Consider the following 14,775-nt stretch of genomic DNA (forward strand, 5'->3'; position numbering starts at 1 on the left):
CCAACAGTTTTATATTCCTCCTTCCAGTGTCTGGGTGTGTGTTAGTTCAGTAGAATAGAACCTTACCATATAAGAAGATGTTTTGTGTGGTTAAGTGTATTTTAGTCTCTTCACAGATAGAGCTATCACTTTGCATACCAAGGTTCAATTTATCTTGCCAGGACTAATCTAGTCAAAATGTGAATGTCAAACTTTGGGAATCTATTTTATTATGTGCTCAAAATGAAATACCACTATTTACTTAAACTGGTGGTTCGCTTTCTCCAAGATTAATATAAACATTGACCATATACTAAACATAATATGAGTTAACTAATAGACACTTCAGTGGAAGCACAAACCACACACTTCTACATGAAACTATAGATCCAGGAACTGGAAGTTCCAGGAACAAAACATTCCTGAACTTTTGGTGGAAAAGGGCCTATTGTCGTCCATGGATTTCAGTCAAAAAAATAATGTCAATGACACTCAAATCCTATTTGCATAGTTTTTTGGAAGTAGGAAAAAAATACTCCTACATATATGTCATTTGTTGCCAGGGAAAGTAATTTGTACATTACTTTTTTGAATTTTTTTTTACATATTTGGCATGTGCCGTTGATGTTTAGTAAGATTAGAGTTACTTACAACGAATGCATTGTGTTCTTGGACATACATTTTACATGTACATTATTGTTACATTAATGACGTTGAACTAGTGCCTGAACTCTAATCCTAAAAATGGCAGTTTTAACTACAGGCTCACTATTCTTGCTTGATGGGCTCTCAGTTCTCACGGTAAAGCATTTTAAGTGTCCAGAAAAGTGTGAGATAAAATCTAACCCATGATGATCATTATTGTTATTATATTATCTAGTTATCTTAAGTGGATGTTTGCTGCGCGTTGTTTGTAAAAGCACTCACCCATACAGTTAGATAGCACTGCATTTTGACCGGCTTTTGTTATGTGATGATGTTCGGAGTGTGTGAGTGTGTGAAAAGGAACGGTGAGATGGTGTACATGTTGGAGATACATTTTGTTGTAATTTTTTAGTGGACCAACCTAATTAGGAACCGGTGCCATAAAATACTGGTACTCGGGAAATACATCCCTATGCAATGCTCTGCTGTGTGGCGAAAAAAATAACTGTATTGTTTTTATTGTGTATGCGTGTCTAAGCATTTAACAGCGTATTGGCGATTACTCTCCAAAATATGACTTTACGCAGGTTGTACTGTATTCTTACATATATTTGGTAAACTTTCCTCTTCAATTTGGCATAAACTAAATATGCAGACTTAAAGCATTGCGATCGCAGATTACATGTAAAAACTGTAAACATGATCACACAGTAAACGTGATTCCAGACCAAGACGCAGATGGGTTGACACAGTAAACGTGATCAGTTAGAGTGATCACAGATCACTCTAAGACTGCACTCATACTCGTAATAAATAATAATTAAAAAAACAACTGAAGTTTGAGTAGCGATTTCGATATCAAATTTATTTAAATGCTTATCTAATTTCACTACATATATATTTATTATCTATATAAGTACTCTAACTTCAGAACTGTGTATATATATATATATATATATATATATATATATATATATATATATATATATATATATATATATATATATATATATATATATATATATATATATATATATATATATATACCGTAATCTCTAGACTATAAGCCGCACCTGACTATAAGCCGCACCAGCTAAATTTAGGGGAAAATACAGATTGCTCCATATATAAGCCGCACCCGACTATAAGCCGCAGGGTTTTGATGTGTAATTACCGTAGTATATAGGGGTTCCTGCTACCACGGAGGGGATTGTCGGGACAGAGATGACTGTTTAGGAACGCAAAGCGTCCCATTTATTAACAATAAATCTTTCAATCATTCAATCAAACTTTCACATCTTTGACATGGCAAACAGCATTCGTGCAGAGAACAAATAATACAACGGTGCAAAGTAATACAAAGTGCTCGCCTGTACGTTATCAAAATAACCAGCCTACCGGTATATGAAAAGTCAGTCTTTAATCATTGTGTCATCGTCTTCCTCCTGCGTACTAAAACCACCGAAATTCTGTTCGTCGGTGTCGGAGAAGAACAGGCCGTAAATAAGCCGCACCCTTGTATAAGCCGCAGGGACCAGAACGAGGGGAAAAAGTAGTGGCTTATAGTCCGGAAATTACGATATATATATACAGCCTTGTTTTTGTTGTCTTATCCCTACAAGTTGTCCCCTCTGTCTTTTCTTTATTCTTTTTATTCCCTCCGGCTGCGCCAAACAATAAATGTATCCAAACATTTAATAAAGTCGAATACAAATAGGGCAACAAAAGAAGTATCCCACACTTCTCTTTTTCAAAGTAAATCTGTAGAGCAGATATGGACTTCTACACAGACAATATGATTTGCCTGAGCAGCTAAACGGGGACGGCGTGGCGAAGTTGGTAGAGTGGCCGTGCCAGCAATCGGAGGGTTGCTGGTTACTGGGGTTCAATCCCCACCTTCTACCATCCTAGTCACGTCCGTTGTGTCCTTGGGCAAGACAAGTGACAAGTGAAGTCACCCTTGCTCCTGATGGGTGCTGGTAGCGCCTTGCATGGCAGCTCCCTCCATCAGTGTGTGAATGTGTGTGTGAATGGGTGAATGTGGAAATACTGTCAAAGCGCTTTGAGTACCTTGAAGGTAGAAAAGCGCTATACAGTTATAACCCATTTATCATTTATTATTAAAAAAAAACAAAAAAACGTTTTTTGGGTTTTTTTTCTTTATTTTGGGACATCAAAATTGTGGATGCGGCCCATAGTTTTGGGACCCCTGCTCTAAATTGTCAATAGGTATGAATGTGAGTCTGAATGATTGTTTGTGCCCTGTGATTAGCTGGAGACCAGTCTAGGGTTGCCCAAAGTCAGCTGGGATAGGCTCCAGCTTATCCGTGACCGTAAAGGCAGGTATATACCCTTGTGCCGTGTAGCTTCCATCCACCCAACGGTGTGTTGTTTGATTTATAGTTCTTCCTTTGGGGGTAGAATAAAATGCCTTTTATTGTCACTATACACAGGTACAATGAGATTAAAAGCAACTCCAGTATCAGTGCGATAGTCTATAAATATTCAAAACATAGGAAGGAAAGAAAATAAAAATGGTGCAAAGGGAGGTAAGGTGCACAGGTGCCAGACTTGTAATTCTCTTCCAAAACACTAAGGGTCAGTGTCTCCGAAGGAGCAACTGCAGCTGTTGTTGACTAGATACTGTATTTTCTTTCCTGTGAAGTGACGATAGATGACAACCATAACATTGAAATCTTTGTCTATACTGGAACTAATCATTCATAATCATCAGTTTACTTTTAATGGGCATTTTACTTATAAACCAAAGAAAAATACATAATAAAGATGGGCTGTGCAACCTCTGAACAAGTCACGGCAGAGGACGCTATTGTAACAGTTAAATTGAATGATTCTTGTTCTTCGATGACTTCTGAGTGTTGTCACCGCACTGACGTCATAAGAGTTGTAGTCGAAGTGAACAGAATAAAGGGAGTCACAAGAGTACGAATTCAATGACAATTACTGAACTTGCTAGTCGGCTTTGCTCGCCGACCAAGTTGTGCTTGTGAGCGACGTGTTCTAACCCGGAACGTGACGTCTTGTACTACGACATGGATGTTAATCATTTTGGAAGTTCTGCTACAATGACTGCCGATGTAGAAGTTGAGCTCCTGGCACCATTTCAAGGAGACTGTGAGAAGCCTTTTGCTATGTGGGTGAAGCAATTCGAAGCGGCATTCCGCGCCCAGGTCAAATGCGGAAGTTACGCTGCCGCTTTGGCAAATCTCCTTTCAACCAGATTGGTCGGTGAAAATGTTCTACTGTAGTACAGTATGTTGCCAGATATTCAGTATGATTATGAGCGTGGGAAGGTGACGTTAAAGAAGGCATTTGGACAGGAACAGTGCATCCTGGGGGACGCCACCTCTTCTTCTGCTCCGCTTTACTGTGGTGTCCCACAGGGATCTATTTTAGGCCCCATCCTGTTTTCCTTGTTCATTCTCCCTCTTGGAGAGATTTTTAAGAAACATGGAGTATTCTATCACTTTTATGCAGATGACTGCCAAATTTATATGCCAATTTCAAAATGCCACGGTCCCCTGACACCCCTTCTCAACTGTCTATGCGACGTCAAGGCTTGGTTGCGACGTCAAGGCTTGGTTAGCCCAGAATTTTTTAATAATGAATGAGGGAAAAACGGAAATTTAAGTTTTTGGTCCGACCCTCACTGACTTGGGACCATTGCAAAATTATGTGCGTCCCAAAGTCACCAGCCTTGGCGTCACTATAGACAGCGATTTTAAACTTGACAAAGTCAATGGCGTTTAAAAATCATGTTTTTATCATCTTCGTCTTTTAGTAAAGGTAAAACCATTTTTATCTTTTAACCCTTTTTGAACAAGTCGTGCATGCTTTTATTTCTAGTCGCCTGGACTACTGCAATGCACTCTATGCTGGCATTAGCCAAAAAGCTCTCTCCCGGTTGCAGTTAGTCCAGAACGCGGCAGCACGACATTTAACAGGGGCCAGGAAACGCGAGCATATAACCCCAATTCTTCAGAGTTTGCACTGGCTCCCTGTTCATTTTAGAATTGATTTTAAATCATTGCTGTTTGTTTTTAAAGCTTTACCTGGACTGGCACCTCATCCAAATTTACACTCCTGCGCGCGCTCTGAGGTCTGAGAGCCAGCTCCAGCTCGTGGTGCCCAAGACCAGACTTAAATCCAGGGGAGACAGGGCCTTCTCTGTGGTCGGCCCTAAGCTCTGGAACACTAAACCCTCCATGTTCAAACTGCCCCGACAGTGGAGTGTTTTAAGTCTCGTCTTAAGACCCACTTTTATTCTTTGGCTTTTAACACTACGTGAGTTGTGTGGTCCTCTGTTCTCTGTTGTCCTCCGTGTTTTTTTTTTATACATTTTGATTTCTATTTACTGTTTTAACTGGTTTTTCCCTTTAAAATCGTTTTTATTCATATTTATTTTTATATTGTTTTTATATTGGTTCTATATTTATTTATTTTTTGTTTTTATTCAGTCATTGGTGGAGCTATGGATAATATTTGATTATTGTTTTTAATTATGTTGTGCAGCACTTTGGAAACATTTGTGTTGTTTAAATGTGCTATATAAATAAAGTGGATTGGATTGGATTGGATTGTACAAACGTGCATCTATGCCGAATAAGAGCTTGGGTGCATATGCAGCTGACGTTTCCAGACGTGTGGCTGAGGCATTCCCCGGCCGGGTATGACAAAGCTGCCAGGAATGGTGAGACTTTTAGACATTTTCTTGCTGGCCTCGATCCTGCTCTTCAGGCCAAGTGCCACGAACTTGGGGCAAAATGTGGAGGAAGCTCAAATCACCACGGGACGTTGTGAACGTGCCAGACGGGCTCTAAAGGAAAGCGCGCCTGTATTACCCTATTCCAAAAAAACGAAAACAGGAAGTGTTCTTCACAAGAACAGGTAACAGAAGACACCACTGCTGCAGCCCCCTCTCTTGTGCACATGGGTACCCAAACGGTGGTGGATGATATCCTTGTCACTGTGTGTGCCACGATCCCATCAGCAAATCCCAGTTCCAGTCCAAGGTGCCCTTTGCCCTCTGACCCCCAAGCTTCTGTGGACCAGGCCTTGATCTATACGCTGTCACACAATAGTTCCAATATCAAGGAGCTTCAAAAGAGTGACATGGACATCAATCAGGTATTGGCCTTGCTGGAGGAGGGCAGGAGACCCCAACTGAGAATTCAGTCGGGGTTTGAAGAGGCTTTGGTATGAGTTTCCCCGGCTGTTTTTTAACAATGGACTGTTGTGCAGAACATGTGGGAGTTCACCTTGCCTGTGAGCGGGTCCAGGCCCGTGCCAGATGTGTATGTAAATACATACACCAAGCCCATATGTATGGTGACATTGGGGCTTGGTGTGACCAGTGTTTGGCCTTTTTAAAGAGGAGGTCCCCAGTTTTACAACACTATACCCCTGGGAGGACTTTCACTGTTGGAGACTCCTGTCGAGTGCTTTGCGGCCAACATACCCGAGTTGCAGGGCAACCGAGAAGGACTACTGGAGGACTTTGCTAGGTCTCTCTTCAGGCGTCTGGGCATTGCTTTTAGCCAAGTTAGGAGTGACATCATCATGGCTAGCAGAAAGCGAAAAATGTTCCACAATACACAATTTTCCACAACAGATAGATAATTTGTGCAATTGGTTATTTACACAGAAACATTTTGCAAATGTTTATTTACATACCTTCATTGTTTCCAAAAGGTCCCTGTCACACGGCAGTAAAACGGTGTGATATAACACAACAGAAGTCATTGTCATGGACCCACTAGCTGCGGAAGCTGGCTCTCCAATCAGCTAAACAGACTCAATAAATCCATGGTAATGTGTTGGTGAATTTACAAGACTGAAACAATACAAAAAGACTGCCAATGTAACTTAATGATACTAACAAGGACACTCGTAAATGTGTTAGCATAGTAGCTACTGCTTATGACATTAGCTTCATTACATTACCTTTGCACATACAGATATGCATAAAAACACTCCGACAGACGTCACTCATGGGACAGGTTAGTAAGTAACAATTGTTTTAGTTATATCGTAAAAATTACTAATGTTGCTTGGAGTGATAAATGAAGAATCCATACTAGTAGACAATGCTACGACTGGCTAAAAGACCGAACGGCAACTGTATTTCCATTAAGTTCATAGCTCAGTCTGAACCGAAAGGCAATGCAGCCACTGCAGTATCTGCAGTGACTAAACTCGTCCAAAAAATGTCGCCTACATAACACAAACAATAACACACCTATTCAATGTGTTTGCTTGTTTTTTTAAAATTATTATTAAACTTAAGTATTTACATTATAGCTGGCCGTCAGCAAAGAAAAATCCTTAAATCATCCGCACCGTTTGTTTAAGCCTCAGGGTTCAAAGCCTAGAAAAAAGTAGCGGTTATAGTCCACAATTAACGATAATTTGAATATACATCTGTGACGGTTTCAAGCTGTCGTGCGGGTTCTCAGGACCATCAAGGAATGACATGTTACGGCAGATTTAGACTTCTTTATTTTGCAAAAAACCTTCGTCGTCGGTCGGGTCGCTTTGCAGCTCCGCCTCCACCTGCTCGCTCTGTCGTTTGCTTTTCAGCGTCACGGTGTCGTCTCCCTTGCGCTCTGTCTCTTCCTCCTCGCTCCAGCTTCCCAGCTGCGTGCGTCGCCGTCGTTCGCATGCTCTTCGTCGCTCTCGCTCAGCATCAGCTTCCTGTTGGCTCGGCTTTCTCTCCCCGTCTCTCTCCCTGACGTTTATGTCTCCCGCCCTTTTATACAGTGCGAGAGGATCATTACATTGTGCCCAGCTGCGCGATCCACGCACCTTATAGTGATTGCGGCGTCTCTCCCAGCGCGCCCTGCCTCTCTGCTCGCTCGCCGTCCATGCCTCCTCGCCGCCATCTTGGGGACTGCCAGCCCCGCCTCTCCACAACATCATATGTATACTTTTGAAGTAATATTAATTTTACTTTGAGAATTTTTTTTAATTACATTTTTTACCTGCTAGCAGTTTTTTTTTTTTTTTGCATTTTGTTCCCTTACTACACAGAACATTAACTAAACGGTGACTTTGAAACTGTGGTACCTACTGAATCGTGATGATGGCATACTGATACACTCTTTGTAACTACAGTTTAGCAGCCATACCATTACTTCCTGTTTGAACTTCAACCATAGTGTTAGGGTATCGATCAAGGTGTTGACCCCAGGATGCAAAGACGGGAGGCAAGGTTGAATTACAAAAAGGAAAACATTTAATTACGGTAGTCACAAAGGGGTAACAAAAGGCGATGGGGCAGAAGCACACTCCATGTATCACAGCCAAAAACAGGTTCCTCAGAAGTCGACAGGGGGATAGGCCAGGGCGCACTGAGCACAGCAAAAAGTCCAACAAAGATATTGTCTTTACCTCAGGGAGGCTAAGCAGGCAGCATGGCGTAGTGGATAGAGCGGCCGTGCCAGAAACCTGAGAGTTGCAGGTTTGCTCCCCGCCTCTTACCATCCAAGTCGCCCGTTGTGTCCTTGGGCAGGACACTTCACCCTTTCCCCCAGTTCCGCTCACACTGGTGAATGAATGATGAATGATAGGTGGTGGTCAGAGGGGCCGTAGGCGCAAACTGGCAGCCATGCTTCAGTCTACCCCGGAGCAGCTGTGGCTACGAAAGTAGCTTACCACCACCAGGTGTGAATGAATGATGGGTTCCCACTTCTCTGCGCTTTTCTAGACACTCAAAGCGCTATATAAATCTAATCCACTATTATTATTATTAAGGATTTCAAGACTAAAGAGCAACAATGTACCAGGACTGGCGAGGTGAAGCAGGTGCATGAAACGTGAGGAGTTCAGGAGACAATCACCGGCAAGACCAAGCTGTCAGTGACGAGCTTAAATACTAGCGGGCTAATTAGTAGTAGGTGTGCCTCAAGGTCCGCCCCTCGCCGAGGACGAATGAACTGAAGACAAAAATCACCATAAAGGAGAAGGCAGGAGAACGATAAAACACAACACATAGAATGCTTGCAGTACATTATTGCACTCCATATTGTACTGGCAAACACTGTTTCGGCAGCTCCTGCAGCCAACCTGATGCCAAACGTCATGCTCAGCATTCCTTTGGATTTTATCAGCAAGGCCGAGAGGGGGATCCTGACGACTGGGCAACCCAGGATCTCCGTATGTAATGCCCAGGCTTACGCTTTGGAGAGGACACTCCAGCTTCACTTTTAACCAAGTGTGGAAACAACACGGATTCTGACAGTTACGGGTTATAAGCCCCCATCCAATTGGCGTAGGAAAGGGGCGCCACGGGTCAGTTTCGACGGTGGAAGGGATCATCGTGTCTCATCGGTCGACTACCGTCCGCCTTAAGCCAGGCAGCCCCTGGTCAAAAAGGTGTCGTCCCGCCAACGTTTTCCTGCTTCAGTGGGTGCCTGGAGCTTAGTGTACTGCAAAGGCATGAAAAGCAGACGGTTAATTTTATGTACCAGACAAACAAAACAAGAAAAGAAAGAAGACTCCAGCTCTTCGATTAGCAAGCTGGGATGTGCGAACAATGTGTACAGGAATCTCTGATGACCTTCGTGAAGTGGACGACGCCAGAAAGACGGCCATCATAGATAAGGAGCTTGCCAGGCTTGATGTCAGCATAGCTGCTCTTCAAGAAACTAGGCTAGCCTCCAGTGGGTCTCTCAGAGAGGCTAACTATACATTCTTTTGGAAAGGTAGAGAACCTGAGGAGCCTCGTCAGCAAGGAGTTGGTTTTGCAGTCAGAAACACACTTTTGGCATCAGTGGAACCTCCATCAGGAGGTACCGAGCGATTGCTGTCTATCCGTCTCAGCACTGCTACAGGTCCAGTGAACATTCTCAGTGTCTATGCTCCTACTCTTTCTTCAACTGAGGAGATTAAAGATAGATTCTATGAGCAACTTGATGAGCAGATCAAGGGTTTTCCTAAAGATGAGTGCTTAATCGTCCTTGGGGATTTTAATGCTAGAGTAGGCGCAGACCATGCATCATGACCATCTTGCTTGGGACACCATGGCATCGGAAAGATGAACATAAATGGCCAGAGGCTGCTGGAGCTATGCACCTATCACAACCTCTGTATTACAAACACCTTTTTTAAGAGCAAACCATCGCACAAAGTATCATGGAAACATCCCAGGTCTCATCGATGGCATCAGCTTGATCTGATAATCACTAGGCGGTCGTCACTAAATAACATTCTTATTACTAGAAGCTATCATAGTGCAGATTGCAATACGGACCATGCCCTTGTGAGCGCCAAAGTGCGCCTTCAGCCCCGTAAAATTCATCGCTCCAAAGCAAAGAGTCGTGCCTGCATTGACACATCAAAGATGTCAATTTCATGCAAGGTGGATGATTATGTATCAACCCTGGACCAAGCTCTTCAAAACTTGCCGGAGCATAATGCTACAGCAAAATGGAACGCCATTAAAGAAGCAATTTACAATACAGCTATTTCTACTTTTGGGAAGAGGGAAATAACTAGTCACGACTGGTTTAATGCCTATCTACCAATCATGGAACCAGCAATTGAGGCCAAACGCAAAGCATTTTTGGCATACAAGAGATGTCCAAATGCTCAGTCACTTGCAACACTCAAGAGTACTCGTTGTTCCACACAGCGCATTGCCAGACAGTGTGCAAACAACTATTGGCAGCAGCTCTGCGAAGATATCCAGATGAGTGCTGAATCTGGTAACATCCGTGGCATGTACAATGGTATAAAGAAAGCAGTAGGACCTGTTATAAAACGGACTACTCCAATTAAATCTCGGATAGGGGAGAAGATTACCAATCGAGAAGAACAGATGGTCAAATGGGTGGAGCACTACTCAGAACTATACAGCCGTGAAACAACTGTCTCTGATGCTGCTCTAAATTATACGAAGGAGCTACCAATCATGAATGAACTTGACGAAGTGCCTACAATGGTAGAGCTTGAAAAAGCTATTGATTCACTTCCATCTGACAAAGCACCAGGTAACGATAACATTCCACCTGAAGCTATCAAGCAAGGGAAGCCTGCCCTGCTTAAACCGCTGTACGAATTACTGTGTCTTTGCTGGGAGGAAGAAGGAGTACCTCAGGACATGCGTGATGCCACTATTGTGTCACTTTATAAGAATAAAGGGGACCGCAGTGACTGTAATAGCTATAGAGGAATTTCTCTCTTGAACTTCGTTGGAAAGGTTTATGCACGCATAATCCTAAACAGGCTACAGATACTTGCAGATCGTATCTATCCTGAATCCCAATGTGGTTTCAGGGCTGGAAGATCGACGACCGACATGATATTTTCAGTCAGGCAGATTCAAGAGAAGAGTAGAGAACAAGGTCAACCTCTTTACATGATGTTCATAGATCTAACTAAGGCTTTCGATCTTGTCAGCAGGAAGGGCCTGTTCAAGCTACTACAAAAGATTGGATGTCCTCCAAAACTACTCAGCATGTTGATCTCTTTCCATTCCAACATGCAGGGAACAGTCTTGTATGATGGATCCTGTTCGGACTCCTTCTCTATCAACAGTGGTGTTAAGCAGGGCTGCGTCTTAGCACCAACTCTTTTTGGAATATTCTTCTCTATACTCCTGTCCTACGCTTTTGACACATCCATTGAGGGTGTCTATCTACACACACGGTCTGACGGCAAATTGTTCAATCTGGCAAGATTACGTGCGAAAAACAAAAGGAGGTCAGTGTTAATCCGAGAGATGCTTTTTGCAGACGATGCTGCTCTTATTACCAACACCAAAGAAGCCTTACAACGTCTAAGTGACTGTTTTGCGAATGCTTGTGAACAGTTTGGACTTATAGTTAGCCTGCAGAAAACCAATGTCAGTGTTCAAGGTGCTGCAAATCCTGCTATCGAGATGAATGGTGTCACTTTAGAAGTAGTAGATAATTTTATATACCTAGGCTCGACAATCAGCAATAAACTCTCGCTTGATGTTGAACTTGACAGGAGGCTTGAAAAGGCAAATACCATCATGGCTAAACTAGCAAAGCGAGTATGGGAAAACAACGCTCTTACTCAACATACAAAGATCCGAGTTTATCAGGCCTGCATTCTCAGCACTTTACTCTACGGAAGCGAGACCTGGACTACTTACATGAGACAAGAGCGTCGACTTAACGCTTTTCACATGCGGTGCATCAAACGTATCCTTGGTATTAGTTGGCAAGACCATATTCCACACAGTGTCATTCTTCAGCGGGCTAATATCCATAGCATGAACTCTCTTCTTAGCCAGCGCCGTCTTCGATGGCTGGGACATGTTCGGCGGATGGAGGACGGACGGCTTCCCAAGGACATTATGTATGGACAACTGGCTGCTGGTTCCAGACATGTTGGTCGTCCCTCCCTCCGGTTCAAGGACGCATGCAAGAGAGATCTAAAGGCGTTTAATATTCCCTTGGACAGCTGGGAGATACAGGCGGAGAACCGAAATGTCTGGCGTCAAGCGGTTAGACGGGGTATCGCAGAGGCTGATTTGAGGAGAGGCCAGCTCGCAGAGGAGAAGAGAGACAGGAGGAAACATACTGCAAATACCATCGCACAGCAGGAGCGGGATGAAGTCTCTACACATGTTTGCACTAAGTGCAACAGGGACTGTCACTCAAGAATTAGCTTGTACAGCCATGCTAGGCGTTGTCAACAAACATGAATGTACCTTATCAACAAAACATCAAGTTAAAATGTGAAAATTATAATTAGATATGTGCATTGTATAATTACAACACTCATTAAAACTGAAAATATATTACTAATAATTGAATAAAATAGGATGACAAAACTATTTAAATAAAAAATTTAAAAAAATATTAATAATAATTAAAGTACCATTACAAAATTAAAAAAATAAAATAAATTAAATTAAAAATTAAACATCAAATTGAAATAAGTGTCTGACACAAGAGCGTAAATTAGCATGGTCATCTGTGACTAAGCTGCCAAAGATTGTACTGGCTATGCAGTATTGCTTCTTTAAATATGAGATGACTGACTAAACCAGTTGTGTCCAAACTATGGCCCGTCAGAGACTTTTGAGCGGCCCTTGAGGCATCACAAGTTTAACAAGAAGATTGGCCCATGGGTGCAACTGTCTGCATGTAAACTCCAATGTCCGGCACTGCGGTGTCAATACAAACCTCTAGTGGGCATAGTCAAAATGGAAGGTTAATGAACACAAATTTGAATTGACAACAAGTTGAGAACAGCATCAATAAATATGACCCAATCACACAACACTCTGCGCCTCCTAAACATTATCCACTCGCCAAACCCCTCGACCCCGGAGGTGGTAGTGTCCCTCGATGCAGAGAAAGCCTTTGACAGGGTTGAATGGGAATATCTATTTGAAGTGATGGGTCGATTTGGTTTTAATGAGGATTTCATTCTCTGGGTTAAACTTTTGTACTCGTCCCCTGTAGCTTCGGTACGTACAAATAATACACTATCCGCCCCAATTTTTCTTAAAAGAGGCACTAGACAAGGTTGCCCGTTGTCTCCACTACTGTTTGCTATTGCGATAGAACCCCTTGCTCTTTGGCTGCGCGCGGAGGCAGGCTTTAAAGGTATCACCCGGTCGGACACGTTGCACAAAGTCTCGCTTTATGCGGATGACCTGCTCTTGTACATCTCGGACCCTGCTAGCTCACTCCCGGTAATATTTGACATTCTGGAGCGGTTTGGCACACACTCGGGTTACAAACTTAACTACCAAAAAAGCGAGCTGTTTCCGATTAATTCCTTAGCTAAACAGTTACCACGATCTTTAGCGGCATTCAAATGGGCACAGGATGGGATTCCTTACTTGGGAATCCTTATTACTCCGGCTATGTCTGATATGCTCCGGGCAAATTTTATACCTCTAATTGAAAAGATGGAGAAGAACTTTGCCCGCTGGTCTGTTTTGCCATTATCCCTCGCTGGCCGGATCAATCTGATCAAGATGATCACTCTGCCTAAATTCCTCTACCTTTTTCAACATATCTCCATATTTATTACTAAATCATTTTTCGATAAATTAGACAAATCAATATCCAAATTTTTATGGGGGGCCGGATTGGCCCGAATCCGCAAGTCGGTCCTACAATCTCCCAAATCTGAAGGAGGGCTTGCTCTCCCCAATTTTAGACAATACTATTGGGCGGCTAACGTACAGAAACTCCTATACTGGATGGATGGACGCTCTCAGACCCTCCTGGCCTGGGTATCCCTTGAAACAGCAATCCCACACTCCTCATTGCATTCTTGCTTATGCTCATCACTCCCTTTCCCATTTAAACTTGAAGGCGCAAACACCATTGTATCGATCTCCATTAAAATATGGAACCAGCTACGGAAACACTTGGGTTTTCAGGGCCCATCTATATTGACCCCGCTACTTAACCCTTGTGTAGTGTTCATATTGTTGTTACTCAGCCAGTGTTTGTGGGTCTGATGGACCCGTTGCATTTTGTGGCTTTTAATGCCTCACAATCAAACACTTTTATGTTAAAATACTGACTCATCCCAAAAAACATCTATAATGAAGTGCTTCGAGAGGCTGGTAAAGGAATACATTGTCTCCAGACTTCCCCCCACATTCGACCCATACCAGTTTGCTTATCGCCTTAACCGTTTCACAGAGGACGCCATCTCTTTTGCACTCCACCTGAGCTTAGCATATCTGGAAGGAAAGGACACACACGTGTGGATGTTGTTTCTGGACATGGACGCAGCACTTGGTGAGCAAACTGGCCCTCTTGGATTCATTACCCCCCTTTGCAACTGGCTGCTTGACTTCCTCACAGACAGACCCTAGTCTGTGAGAGTGGGCAACAACACCTCCAGTGCCATCTCCCTGAGCACCGGCTCCCCCCAGGGCTGCGTCCTGAGTCCGCTGCTGTTCACGTTGATGACCCATGACTGCTGCGCCAGGTCCACTACTAACCACATTGTGAAGTATGCGGACGACACAACAGTAGTGGGCCTCATCCGTGACAACAACGACATGGACTACAGGGAGTAGGAGGTGAAACATCTGGTTGACTGGTGCAGAACCAACAACCTGGTCCTGAACGTCGACAAGACCAAGGAGATCATCGTCAACTTCAGGAAGCACCAGTCCAGCCACGC

At 43.2% G+C, this 14,775-nt stretch overlaps 1 protein-coding gene and 1 long non-coding RNA gene across 5 annotated transcripts in view; one reads left to right on the forward strand and one right to left on the reverse strand.

Moving 5' to 3' along the window:
• Positions 1-14,775, forward strand: part of LOC133650831 (peripheral-type benzodiazepine receptor-associated protein 1) — a 207,047-nt gene that overhangs the window by 120,705 nt on the left and 71,567 nt on the right. The gene's annotated exons all lie outside the window — the stretch shown is intronic.
• Positions 8,876-14,775, reverse strand: part of LOC133650834 (uncharacterized) — an 80,535-nt gene continuing 74,635 nt past the window's right edge. The window contains exon 3 of the long non-coding RNA XR_009826320.1: positions 8,876-9,071. This is a non-coding gene — a long non-coding RNA (uncharacterized LOC133650834). The remainder of the gene's footprint in view (positions 9,072-14,775) is intronic.

Source organism: Entelurus aequoreus, linkage group LG05, assembly GCF_033978785.1.
Source record: "Entelurus aequoreus isolate RoL-2023_Sb linkage group LG05, RoL_Eaeq_v1.1, whole genome shotgun sequence".
Lineage (NCBI taxonomy): Eukaryota > Metazoa > Chordata > Actinopteri > Syngnathiformes > Syngnathidae > Entelurus > Entelurus aequoreus.